This window comes from Lagopus leucura, unplaced genomic scaffold (assembly GCF_019238085.1).
Source record: "Lagopus leucura isolate 7727_CA_CO unplaced genomic scaffold, USGS_WTPT01 Super-Scaffold_1, whole genome shotgun sequence".
Taxonomy (NCBI): domain Eukaryota; kingdom Metazoa; phylum Chordata; class Aves; order Galliformes; family Phasianidae; genus Lagopus; species Lagopus leucura.
In genome coordinates this window covers 21,862,617-21,874,643 of record NW_024962250.1, presented here as the reverse complement: position 1 = coordinate 21,874,643, position 12,027 = coordinate 21,862,617, and the positions used below count along the sequence as shown (strand labels likewise).

Sequence of the window (12,027 nt, the reverse complement as noted above, 5' to 3'; positions counted from 1 at the left end):
GATCCTTGACTCTTCTGCTGAGTGCCAGTAAAAGTTCAATATATGTTAGTTATGCTGGCATTTCAATGTGAAATAAGAGGCTATTTTGCCAGGAAATGGACTCTGACCCTGTTGCCTTAACTATGTAATTTGATAGGATTTCCTTAATTTAGAATTACTTCATGGCTTTCTTATCACTTGTTCCTCAATGTTGATGAGGTGTCCTGTGGTTGTTAGCAAGTTGTCAAAGAATAAAAAATTAAAAAATCTTTTCAACTACTTGCTGAATAATAAGATCAGACGATGTCTCTTTGCATGAAATTAACTTATTTTTCTGCTCCTGTTTTCAAGGGTGCCCTCAGTCAGCCTATGTAGTTTGCCTCATGTTGCTCATTGATACCCTACTCTGGTTGTGTCACTCTGGGGTCATCCAGTTAGAAGAGCGTAGTCAGATTGTATAATCCATGGCTAAGATTGTGTTCTGTCTTAAGGCAGTAACTACAGAATGATTCTTTGGCTTCTCTAAAGTTTCCAAATAGCAGATTGTAAGAATTTCTTGCTATTTTATCAGTGCACCTGTTTGTTTTCTATATTTCCTTATAGAAAGTTGGCTTTGATCTCATCGTTCTTTGTTGATTACTAAATCCACCAAACAGGACAATTATGGAAGTCCATGCTTTCTAAACATTTGATTGGTAGAGAGAGTGGAATCTTTAACTTCTGGTGTTAACTCAAATAAATAAATCCTGCTATTGGACTGCCAGCAATGCATGTTTTGACTATATTGAAGTATTGATGCTCTTGGCTAAGGAACTATTTCCATTGTATGGAAGGAGTGAGATAAAATATGATGAGGAGTCATTACTATACTTTTCCTGATATCCCTGCATTATCAAAAATAGGCACGTTATTGAGATTCGTTTTTCAGTAGCTCAAATGAGCTACTTTTTAGTGTTTGACAGCTAAATTCTGATGATGCTCTCTGCAAAAAGCGAGTACCTGCCCTCATTACGGTGATACTTATTTGCTGTCCTGCTGATAAAGTTCCATGCTTTACCTCAGGTCTGTGGGCCTTGATCTGGTCCTCTGTGTCACTGTTTCTCCAAACGTGAAGGCCATTGTTATCTTACAGGCTAGAACTAGGAGTGTCACCCTTACTCTCACCGCACTCCTAGTTACATCGAAACCAGAAGGAGGACCGTGAGCCATGATGTCATGCAGAACATAAGACACGAGAGGAATTAAGTGAGAAAGGAGGTTGGGTAAAGGCCTAAATGGGCAGAGGAGTGTGCAGGAGAGGATTGATTGGGCTGGGACTTGAAAACCTTCAGAGATTAAGATTCCACAGTTTCTCTGGATAACACGTTCCATTGTTGAGTTATGGTGAAAATGTTTTTCCACGTATTCAGTTAGAACTTTCCTTCTTGCAGGAGATGGCCATGGTATGTCATCCTTCTCACCCCAAACTGAACAGAGAAGTCAAGTGGGTAATATTTTTCAAAACATCAGTATAGAGCATCATGCTATGGTTAAATATCTGGTTGTTATTATTACCATTCTTTTAAGTCTAGTTGAAGCCCATGCAGCCTATCTTGGTGGCTTCTAGTACTTAATTTATTGCAGCTTTCTCCTTAATAGTGTGTGGGGTTGTTGTTTGATTGTTTGTTTGTTTGTTTGTTTTTCAAACAAGAAGGAACTGCCTTTTAAACAGCTACTGCCTCAGGGTGCAATCACATGCAGGTAGGCACAGACCTTGGAGGTGACCTCTGCAAGGAATGTTTTGCTGCAGGAAGCCCTGCTAGTAGCACAGAAAGTTGTGCTTTCAAAGGACTAGGCAGATAGTTTGCTGCTAAATATTCTGCTTTTTGGGTAAGACATAAAACTGAGGTTCTGAACGCTTGCATATTTTCGTAAGTGCTTCCTGACTCTCTCCTAGGTGTATTATAAAGAGTGCTTGTGCTTTGTTTAGGCAATACCAAGTACCATGATGAAGTGCAAGTAACTCAATGGGATTTATACGAGCTTATGAAGCGGAGAATAAACCCCATAGTTTGCACAGTAAATCAATTTGTAAAGCGCTTTGGGATCTTTCTGGATGAAAGGCGCTATATAAATGTAAGCCATGACCATTCATCATTATTGAATATGAAATAGAGATATACACTCTATCAAGCTAGCAGCAATAGGCTTGGGCTCATGATTGCTCACAGGGCCCAATCAATCATCAGATCACGACATAATGCTGCTAGAATAAAAAAAAAAAAAAAAGGAAAACTTACAGCAAATCATTCCAAGCAATGCAATTAATGGGCATCCAGTATAAATAGCGATCTCAGTCAGGGAGCCTGGGCTTTTCCTGAGCGGTAGAGTTGATTCCAGAGCCATACAGTGTGAAAGAGAGAATTACTAATCCAGTATTAGCAGGGGAAAGTTTCTCACCAGCAGTATGCTGTACAGACATTCACTGGAGTTAGACTAAAAAGACTTTCTGACTATGGTTTTCAGAATTGCTTTCCCTTCCCCCTCCCTCCCTCCCCTTCCATTTGGGAAGTGACATAGAAAAATGTTGGTTTTTTTTTGTAGAAAACGTTAGACTCGGTTCTACATCAGGTCACAGAGATGTTGTACATTTTTACTAAGCTGTAGCCCAGGCATTTAGCCTTGGTTGTAATCTGTAGCATCTATGGTTTCTGCAATACAGTGTGCACCAAAAACAGTGTTCATAGGAAGTGAGGATTGGGACCAGGCTGCCTTGCATGCCAGTGTATAATCTAATTTATGTTGCTTATCCTTGGAGAGACTGACTGCCATAATGTGCTTATTTTATGCCAATTAGGATGAATGAAATGTAGGCTGCTCTAGTACTTGGCTTGAAGAGCCATGCAAATTGAGAGCTTTCTGCACTCAGACAAGAGCTCTTTCTGTCCATATGATTGCCTAATGAGAGAGGGCAATACCTGGTCTGAACTTCCTCTCCTTCCTACTTCAACTGTGCTGATGTGACTCTCTCTCAAGTGCTGTAGTGCTACAGGATATGATATTCTACTCTCATTTTCTGTTTTTATCACAGCAAGATTGAAAATTAATAAAATTTAAAGGAGGGGTGTAAACACTGGAATAAGAAAGCAGGGAAGTGGATCAACAATCTCATTGCATAAGACCTGTTTTATCACAGGTCAGTTTAGGAAAAATAGGTAACCCCCTTCTACTCTTCTGTGTGATGACCATGTGACAGTCTGCACATTACACACAGTCTATAATGCCTGTGTTGCTGCCTGCAGTTATCTTAATCCCCATCACAGAGGCATAGCTTGACGTGTTATGATGATATGACACGGTAGGATGAGAGATAACTGTCTCAACTTGTGCCATGGGTGGTTCAGGTTGAGTATTAGGAAAAATTTCTTCTCCAAGAGTGGTCAGGTATTGAACCAGGCTGCCTAGGGAAGTGGTGGAGTCAATGTTCCTGGAGGTGTTCAAGAAACATGTAGGTGTGCCACGGAAAGACATGGTTTAGTGGCCATAGTGATGGTGGGTTGACAGTTGAAGTAGATGATCCTAGAGGTCTGTTCCATCCTTAATTATTCTCTTATTCCATGTTCTGGAATCACTAGTTAGAGCAGGTCCAGTCTCAGGTACCTTTCTGTGCCAGAGGTGCTGCTATAGCAATTCAATTGAGAGATGGAGGATTCTGAGTGATGAACACACAGTTCTTACAGAACCTTTGCACAAGACCTGCTGGCAGTTATCAGTGCAGCTGTTTTAACTCGTACTTTGCTGTAGCTTTATAATGATGTGTGTACAAATAGCAACTGGAACTCTGCTACTGCTTGGCCTTGTTGTCAAAGTGGGATAAAGAAATCAATGATATGAAAGATCAGAGATATGAAAGATCAGAGAAGTTACTGAAATTAGCTGCAGTCTTGCTCTATAGAGTGTGTTGCTTGGAAAGGAGCTTGGGTTGTAAAGAAATTACCATGGTAGCAAGAAGTAACGAGAAAGTGGATCTCTATCTCACTTGCTCTCAGGGATTCATATCCCAAGCACTTGGAAATGGGAAGGTTGTTTCTGTTTCTTCCATTTTACTCCATTTGGGTGCAGATCTTGGTCTCCCCACTTCTGGAGGTTAATAGAGTGCAGGCTAACAGAAAACTCTTGCAAACACTGAATTGTGTCATGATCATTGAATGAGCTGCATATACTGAGCAAGCCATTCACATTTCCCGTCAAAGTTAATTAATTGGAAATTACTCAGTGTAGTTCATATCTCAGTACCTCTCTGAGAACCCATAATGCATGCAACTTCTGATGCTAGAGACTATAAATATAGTAAAAGTATGTTTTCTCTGATTTTTTCCTAGATTTTCTTCTGAGTGAGTATTTCTTGCAAGGCATGATTTCAGCCACAGCTTGATCTTTTATATTTGAAAGAGGTTCACTTTATATAACCCTTTGTCATAGAATCAAAGAATCATTTAAGTTGGAAGGGATATTTAAAGGTCATGTAGACCAACTGCCCTGCAAAGAGCAGGGATGTCTGTAGCTAGAGCCTCATCCAGCCTGACCTGACACTTATATCAGACAGTGTATTTTCAAGCTCTTCTCTAGGTTGCCATACCACAAACCTTTAGCATGTACCTCAAATCCACGCACATGCACATCTACATAGATCTGTCAACTATTATTTCCGACTTTGAAGTTCTTGCCTTTGCAACATAACATTGCAACTGTATTGTTTCTTCTAGCAGCAATCGGTATCCTTTCAGTCAGGCTTTTAATAGCTTCTTGATTCATTAATTAGTTAATGTAGCTAATTTTGTAGCTTCTTGATTAATTGGTTAATCAAGTAATGTTTTTTTTGCAGTACTAATACATGTAAAGTGTGGTCTAAGTACTAAGCAATAGTGTATTATTGTTTTTGTTTTAATGCTGTCCCAATTCACCAGATCCCATCAAACAGTTTATTCAGGCTGAATATGTTAGCATTAGACCTGCTGTGGAGTTCTTCTGGCTTGCATGAATGGATGTTATTTATATATAAGTTAAGGACAAACAAAATGGATACCTAGACTAGGTTGCCAAGTGAATTTCTATGGTTGGTAGATGTTTCTTCAGCTCAGAATATACCTGGAAAGCTGTATGCTGGTGGCAGTGCAGCATCACTGTCTGACTGGCTATTAAATATGGCAGCAGTAGTATAGCATAGTGGACAGAGTTTCTACCAACTTCATATTTTCCCACTCAGTACAGTTCTGATGATATTACTGAGTTTGCATTATAAAATTTTGTGAATGTGTTCACATTCTTCACAAAATCACATCTCACTAGAAGTCACGGGGAAGGAAGGCGTCAAAGAGTTAGTAAGTATCTCTGAAATCAAGGAAAAGAAGATTCTTAGGCCAGGCAGATTACTAGAAGCTGGAATAGACAGTCTCGTCTATTTACAGGTTAATAATTAAAAAGGGAAGAATTACTGTAGCAGTGGATTCTATAGTATTAAAAGAATGTGAACTAACACCCAGGACAAAGGCAGGAAGTAAGAGGAGATGACCCAAACTGTGCTGTGTTTTATATTATAACCCAGAAAGGTGTTTCGGGTCACTATGATTAGATCTCTGGATGCATTAGGCCAGTGCCCCAAGGACACCCACTCTTTCTGCTCTCTTTCTAATCCTCTTTCAGTATGTACTCTAGGCCATTGCCAGAGATAATATTCTAACGTTGATTGTAGCCTTGCCTGACATAGCTATAGCATTGGTCAAAATGGATCTTGTTTTAGGAGGCTATAGTGCTTCCAGTAGAGGAGAGAATGTGGCATACTTTCAGAGTGAGAACAGTTGTTCTGCGTTTCTCTGGGATAAAGTTTATTTTCTTCACACCAGCTGATATGGCTTTAGGGTGAAAATAGTGTTGATAACATACCTGTGTTTTAGTTGTTTCAGAGCAGTGCTTACACTAAGTTAAGGTCTTTTCTGCTTCTTGCACTGCCCTGCCAGGAAGGAGATTGGGATCGCATAAGCTGGGAGGGAACATGGCCAGGACAGCTGACCTAAACTGGCCAAAGAATAACATTCCATACCATGTGGCATCACATTGAGCAACAAAACTAAGGTTGACTGGCTGGGCATTGGTTGGCTGATGGTGAGCAATTGCATTGTGTGTCTTTTTATTATTATTATCATTATAATCATCTTTCTAATTAAACTGCCCTTTCCTCAATGGACAAGTTCTTACCCTTTTACTGTTTTCAGTTCTTTCCCCACCCCACCTTAGGGAGTAGTAAGCAAAAAGCCTTGTGGTGCTGAGCTGCCTGCTGAGTAGTTTAAAATAAAATTAAGTGGAACAGGTATTTTATTTAAAGCCTAACAGCTGTAAAATCTGATCAAAACCACTGACAGGAAATGTACTGTGAGTTAAAAAGTAAATAGTGCCAGAAATCAAATGAGTCAGTATAAAATCTGATGACGCTGGGGAGGAGTGTATAAACCAGGAGGATGGTTAGATTCAGGACAAAGATTTTACATTTGTTCCTGGGGCAGTGCTAGCAGATGTTCAGGGCATGCTGGTGGAGGAGCTTAGTTTGGTGAAACCATAATGGGCTCCTTAATCGGTTTTCTCCTCAGTGCTCCCTTTTGTAGTCTGCTCTCCTGAGACCTGTACTGTTTTCTGCTGTGGCACATTGTATTTCTGTAACAATAAAGTTATTGGTCATAACTCAAGACCTTTTCCGTTTATGGCATAACTTTCCCAACATCAATAACAGAGGTGGCTTAATGCCCACTTAGGCATATTCCTTGCACACGCCCCAAATGATGCCTGAAACAAAGTTGCACACAATTGCACTAATAGACTGTGTGGATTTCTCCAGGATCTCGTCCACCCCTGGACTTTCGGAACTTAATTCCATGACACCCTCTTGTCCTTTTCCAGAAGACTGTAAGGAGTGTTGGTGGGGACTATTCTTGGTGTACTAGGAACTTTCAGTTTGGTTGTGTGCAGGAGAGGCAGATATACCCCCCATCCCTTGCCTTCTGCTGTGTCCCTCTGAGATTTTTTTTCTTTTGCCAGTATGTCCAATAGAAAATCATAATTATAGACAGGAAAATCACAATTATAGACATGAACACCAGGACTACATGAATATCTCAGAACATTCTACTTTAACCCATCTTCCCTGGACTCTTCATGGTTGTGAATGATTTTGAATTTGTTTTTGTTTCGCTTATCAAATTCATCTGACTTCTTTTAAAAGATTTTTTTTCCTGTCATGTCACATTTGAGCAGAATTAGGGTTTATACATACAGTAACATCTAGCACAGCTGAACAAATTACTCTGTGTCTACTGAGCTGTGCTAACAGAGTTGTGTGCACAACTAGCCTGCAGGAGGCATGGGGTAATTCCATTTAATGCTGTCTTCTCCTAGGTTAAGTCAAATGACCTTGCATTTATCACATGCCAGGAGCATGCATGTGTTCAATTACCAAGCTAAGATTATATGCCATGACTTCTTAAGCCTCAGTAACTTAATCCTCTATCTGAGCCCTTAAGGCTGTTTGTAGACCTTGAATAGGTGTCTTCCCTAGGTATATTTATTAAGCCAGACTGCAATGATAATCAGAGCAGCATATCGTGCTCTCTGGAAAGCTGTGAAGAACTTGCAGCTCTCATTCCCTTGCTAGAAAACTGCTTTGGAAATCTGAGACTATGTTCTCCCATTTATTGGAAAAGGGGAAACATAACCCCTGTTTTCAAGAAGGGAAAGAAAGAAGATCCAGGGAACTACAGTCTAGTCAGTCTCACCTCTGTGCTTGGCACAATCATGGAGCAGATCCTCCCGAAGGCCCTACCAAAGCACACAGAAAATATAGATGAGGTGATTGGTGGTAACCAATGTGGCTTCACCAAGGGTGAGTCATGCCTGATAAAATTGGTGGCCTTTTATGATGGATTTACTGTGTTAGTGGAAAAAGGAAGAGCGACTGATGTCATCTACCTGGACTTGTGCAGAGCTTTTGACACTGTTTTGCATGACATCCTGGTCACTAAACTGGAGAAAAATGGATTTGATGGATGGATCACTTGCTGAATAAGGAATTGGCTAAATGGTCATTCAGAGAGTTACGATCAATAGCTCAGTGTCCTAGAGGAGACCAATGACAAGTGGCACTCCTAAGGGATCAGTGCTGGGACTGGTATTATTTAACATCTTTGTAGGCCATGTGAACAGTGGAATTGAGTGCAACCTCAGCAAGTTTGCAGATGATATCAAGCTAAGCGGTGCTGTTGACACGCTGGAGGGAACAGAGGACATCCAGGGGGACCTGAACAGGCTTGAGAGGTGGGCCCATGCCAACCTCATGAAGTTCAACAAGGCCAAGTGCAAGGTCCTGCTCCTGGGTCAGGGCAATCCCAAGCATGGATACAGGTTGGGCAGGGAATGGCTTGAGAGCAGCCTTGAGGAGAAAGATTTGAGGGTATTGATGGATGGAAGACTCAATATGAGCCAGCAATGTGTGCTTACAGCCCAGAAGGCGAACCGTATCCTGGATTGCATTGTGAGAAGTGTTACCAGCAAGTCAAGGGTGGTGATTCTGCTCCTTTACTCTTGTGAGACTCCACCTGGATGGAGTCTCCACACATTGTGTCCAGTTCTGGGGACCCCAACACAAGAAGGACATGGAGATGTTGGAGCAGGTCTAGAGGAGGGCCACAAAGATTATCAGAGGTCAGGAGTACCTCCAGTCTCCTATGAGGACAGAATGAGAGAGGCTCTTCAGCCTGGAGAAGGGAAGGCTCCTGGGGGACCTTATAGTGGCCTTCCAGTAACTGAAGGGGCCTACAGAAAAGCTGGGGAGGGACTTTTTAAGGGTACATAACAACAGGACAAGGGAAAATGGTTTTAAACTGGAAGAGGGTAGATTTAGACTAGGTATTAGGAAGAAATTCTTTGCTGTGAGGGTGGTGAGACACTGGAATGGGTTGCTCAGCAAGGTTGTGAATGCCCCCTCCCTGGAAGCATTCAAGGCCAGTCTGGATGGGACTTTGAGCAACCAGGTCTAGAGGAAGATGTCCCTGCCTATAGCAGGTGGGTCAGGACTACATGATCTTAAATGTCCCTTCCAACCCAAACCATTCTATGATTCTGTGTGAGAAGAGTCATTGCCCAAAAGAGGATGTAAGTCCCTTTTAAGAGCATGAACTGTCTCCTTATGCATAACCTTCTGAGTAGCCTCTGCTAGTGCAACAGTCTCAATTTCAGGGTGAACAGAGCTTTTGACTTAGGTCTGTCTGATTGCTGTAATAATCACACAGGTCACTTTTAAACAGCTTACTTGCAAATGCATCCTGCTTTCCTTAGATACTTAAAATGTCACAGATTTTTAATTTCCAGGAAAACTTTAAAATAGAGTTGTGTGTGGTGGTTTTTTTTTTTCCAAAGCTATAAAGCCTCCTACTGAAACTACGTTTTTGAAGGATTCGTTCAATCATTCAAAATAATTATTGTTGTTTGTTTTCCCACTGATGCTGAACTTTGAAACTGTATTTAACGCAAAGGTGATAATCACAACTTTGGATTTTAACAAAACACTCAGAGAAGGAGGTGTATACTGAGATAGTTTGCATCAATTTGACTAACTTCTAAGTTAATTGTTTGTGTGTATGTATACAAGATATCAGATATTATAAGGTGAATTGTAGATCTAGTCCAAAAAAGTAGACAAACATCAAAGAGTACTAAGTTTTCTTACATTCCAACTGACCACTAAGTAATCATCAGTGGTAGTGCAGAATTGCTTGATCTTTGCTTTCAGGTGCTCACTGAGACCAGAGAACTGTGAGGATGTAGTCCATCCAGGTAGGACATGAAACAAGTCCTTTCAGATGACTGTTTACCAGCAGGTGGCACAGTTAAAGGAGGTGCTGTGTTTAATGTCTTTCTTGCTAATCCTATGGAAACTAGGAATGAAAGGAAGAACAAACAAAAAAGAGACTAGGACTGTAAATAGGCTTCATGCCTGAGCTATACAGATTTCTGGCTGAACCACACTGTAAATGATAAAATAACTTATTCTCATGTTAACACCTCTACAACTTGCTAAGCAGAACCTGTAAGAATCTCTGATCTTGCTAGCTGTTTCTTTTTAGTGCTTCTGTAGTGCTACACACAACTACAACTGTAATCATCCTCATTAAGGAAATATCTGTATGGAGACTGCAGGTCCCACCATGTAATGGGGAGGTCCTGTCAAATAGAGGTCCCTTGACTAGAGGGATTTGTTGTCTCTGGGAATAGGACCACTGTATGGAAGAGGAAGATGTCAGAGTTTACTCCACTTGTGTGAATTAAGAGCATATTTTGAGCTCCCAGCAAATCACTCTCAAGCAAAGTTTGGGTGACCTCAGTCTGTATCGTGGAAATCTCTTCCATCTCCTGCTTAATACTTGAGATGGCTCTGGCTTATCTGGTTCCCTTTGTGGAGACAGAAGAACCTGTGCAGTGTGTGTGCATGTATGTGTGTGTCTGGCTGCCTGTCATTACAGCACTAATGGAAATACTGCACGGATCACAACTCTCAATTAGCTCCTTGGGAGATTGCTGTGACAGCCCGTTACTGAACAGCAAGGCCTGAAGGAATGAATTAATTTGTAGTACACTGCAGTTAGAGTCACAGTGTTAGCAATGGAATGAGACAGCAATAGACCTTTATTAGGCTCAGGCTGTGTGATGCAAGAGATTGCTACCTGGGGGACATTTTTCTTTTTTCTCTACCAGAACCCCCCAGGGTTAGGAAGAATCTTGGACCACGAGTGAATGAATTTAGAGCTCTTATGGTGGAGTCTCTGTCTGCCTGAGGCTATTTGGCAGACAGTGGTGGGATTTCATTCAACACAGACAAGAGCATGCTGCTATCCTGGCTTGGAGCCAGGCCAGAGCCAGTAAGTAAGTGGTATTCAGGAAAAGTAAAGCTATCTTTCTGTCTGTCTCTAAACAACATCTCTCTTCCTTATTTGCTGAGATAAGTGTGTATCACAGACAGTATCAAAGAGCAGCTATGCCAAAGGATGCTAGTATCCTGTCTTTGCAGAGCTACAGTTGCACACATGCTGAGAGGAGCTGCTTAGTGAGGCCCAAGCATGCAAAAGGTTATAAGAAGTATATAAGCGAAGTGTTATAGGAAAATCAGAGATCTTCACAGACAGCCTGAAGTTTCCAGAGCTTCTGCCTGCAAATAGCACTGTACCCTTAAGTACCATACCAGGGCCCACCAATACAACTTCAGGTTCTCACCCTTTTTCTGCTCTGATGTTCAAAGATCTAACATCCGTAAAGCTGAATACAAAGGAAAGTCTTTTACTTTCTCAAATGTACAATCACATTTTATTAAAACTTGTTTTTAACATATTTTTTGAGGCAGATTCTTAGTGTGCAGAATGGATTTGAGTGGGACGCCAGCCCTTCTCTTCCTTTGAGGAAGGTCAGCCACCTAGTGAGATGCAAAATAAAGCCATGGAGTTTTCGGGCATGCTGCTTACTTCAGCTGATATAGATTTGCCCTCCAGAACTGTGTGACATGCGGAGTTGAGAAGGAGTAAGATGAAAGCAGATAAATTTTCTCAGAGCAATCTTTGCAGGAGATAGGAAACAAGAAAAGAGTTTCCTAGAGAGTTTTAGTGAAATCTTTTTCTGGTAGGCTGAGGAAGATGTTAAGGATCACTTAAGAACAAATGCAAACCCTGAGAGGCACATGCCCTCTGTTTATTTACTAAAATGGTCACTGGGAGCAGCATCAGCAGAGCCTTTTTCTGCTATTCTTTTTATGCATGAGAGAGAGCTTTTATTTTCAAGAAAATCTTGAGAGTCATTGATTCCACATTCCCTGCATTGTCAACCAACAAATGGGGCAGAGTACATTACCTACCTCAAAAGTAAGCAGGAAATCAAACCCCTCAGCACTGGTGTCTTCATAACTTGGAAGTGTTTGCAGCTGCAGTAGTGCTCCTGCTTTAGGCAGTGTTGCTTTGGTGTGCTCCTGCATTGGATGAT

The 12,027-nt window shown here is 41.2% G+C and overlaps 1 long non-coding RNA gene across 4 annotated transcripts in view; it reads left to right on the top strand.

The window, feature by feature from the left end:
* Nucleotides 1-12,027, top strand: part of LOC122176623 — a 157,842-nt gene that overhangs the window by 64,123 nt on the left and 81,692 nt on the right. For 2 of the 4 annotated variants that reach the window (XR_006177803.1, XR_006177791.1), the window contains exon 3: nucleotides 1,410-1,462. The exons of 1 other annotated variant lie outside the window; for it this stretch is intronic. This is a non-coding gene — a long non-coding RNA (uncharacterized LOC122176623). Of the gene's footprint in view, nucleotides 1-1,409; nucleotides 1,463-9,793; nucleotides 9,838-12,027 lie in introns of all 4 variants that reach the window. One more of the 4 variants, XR_006177814.1, reaches the window with a different exon arrangement.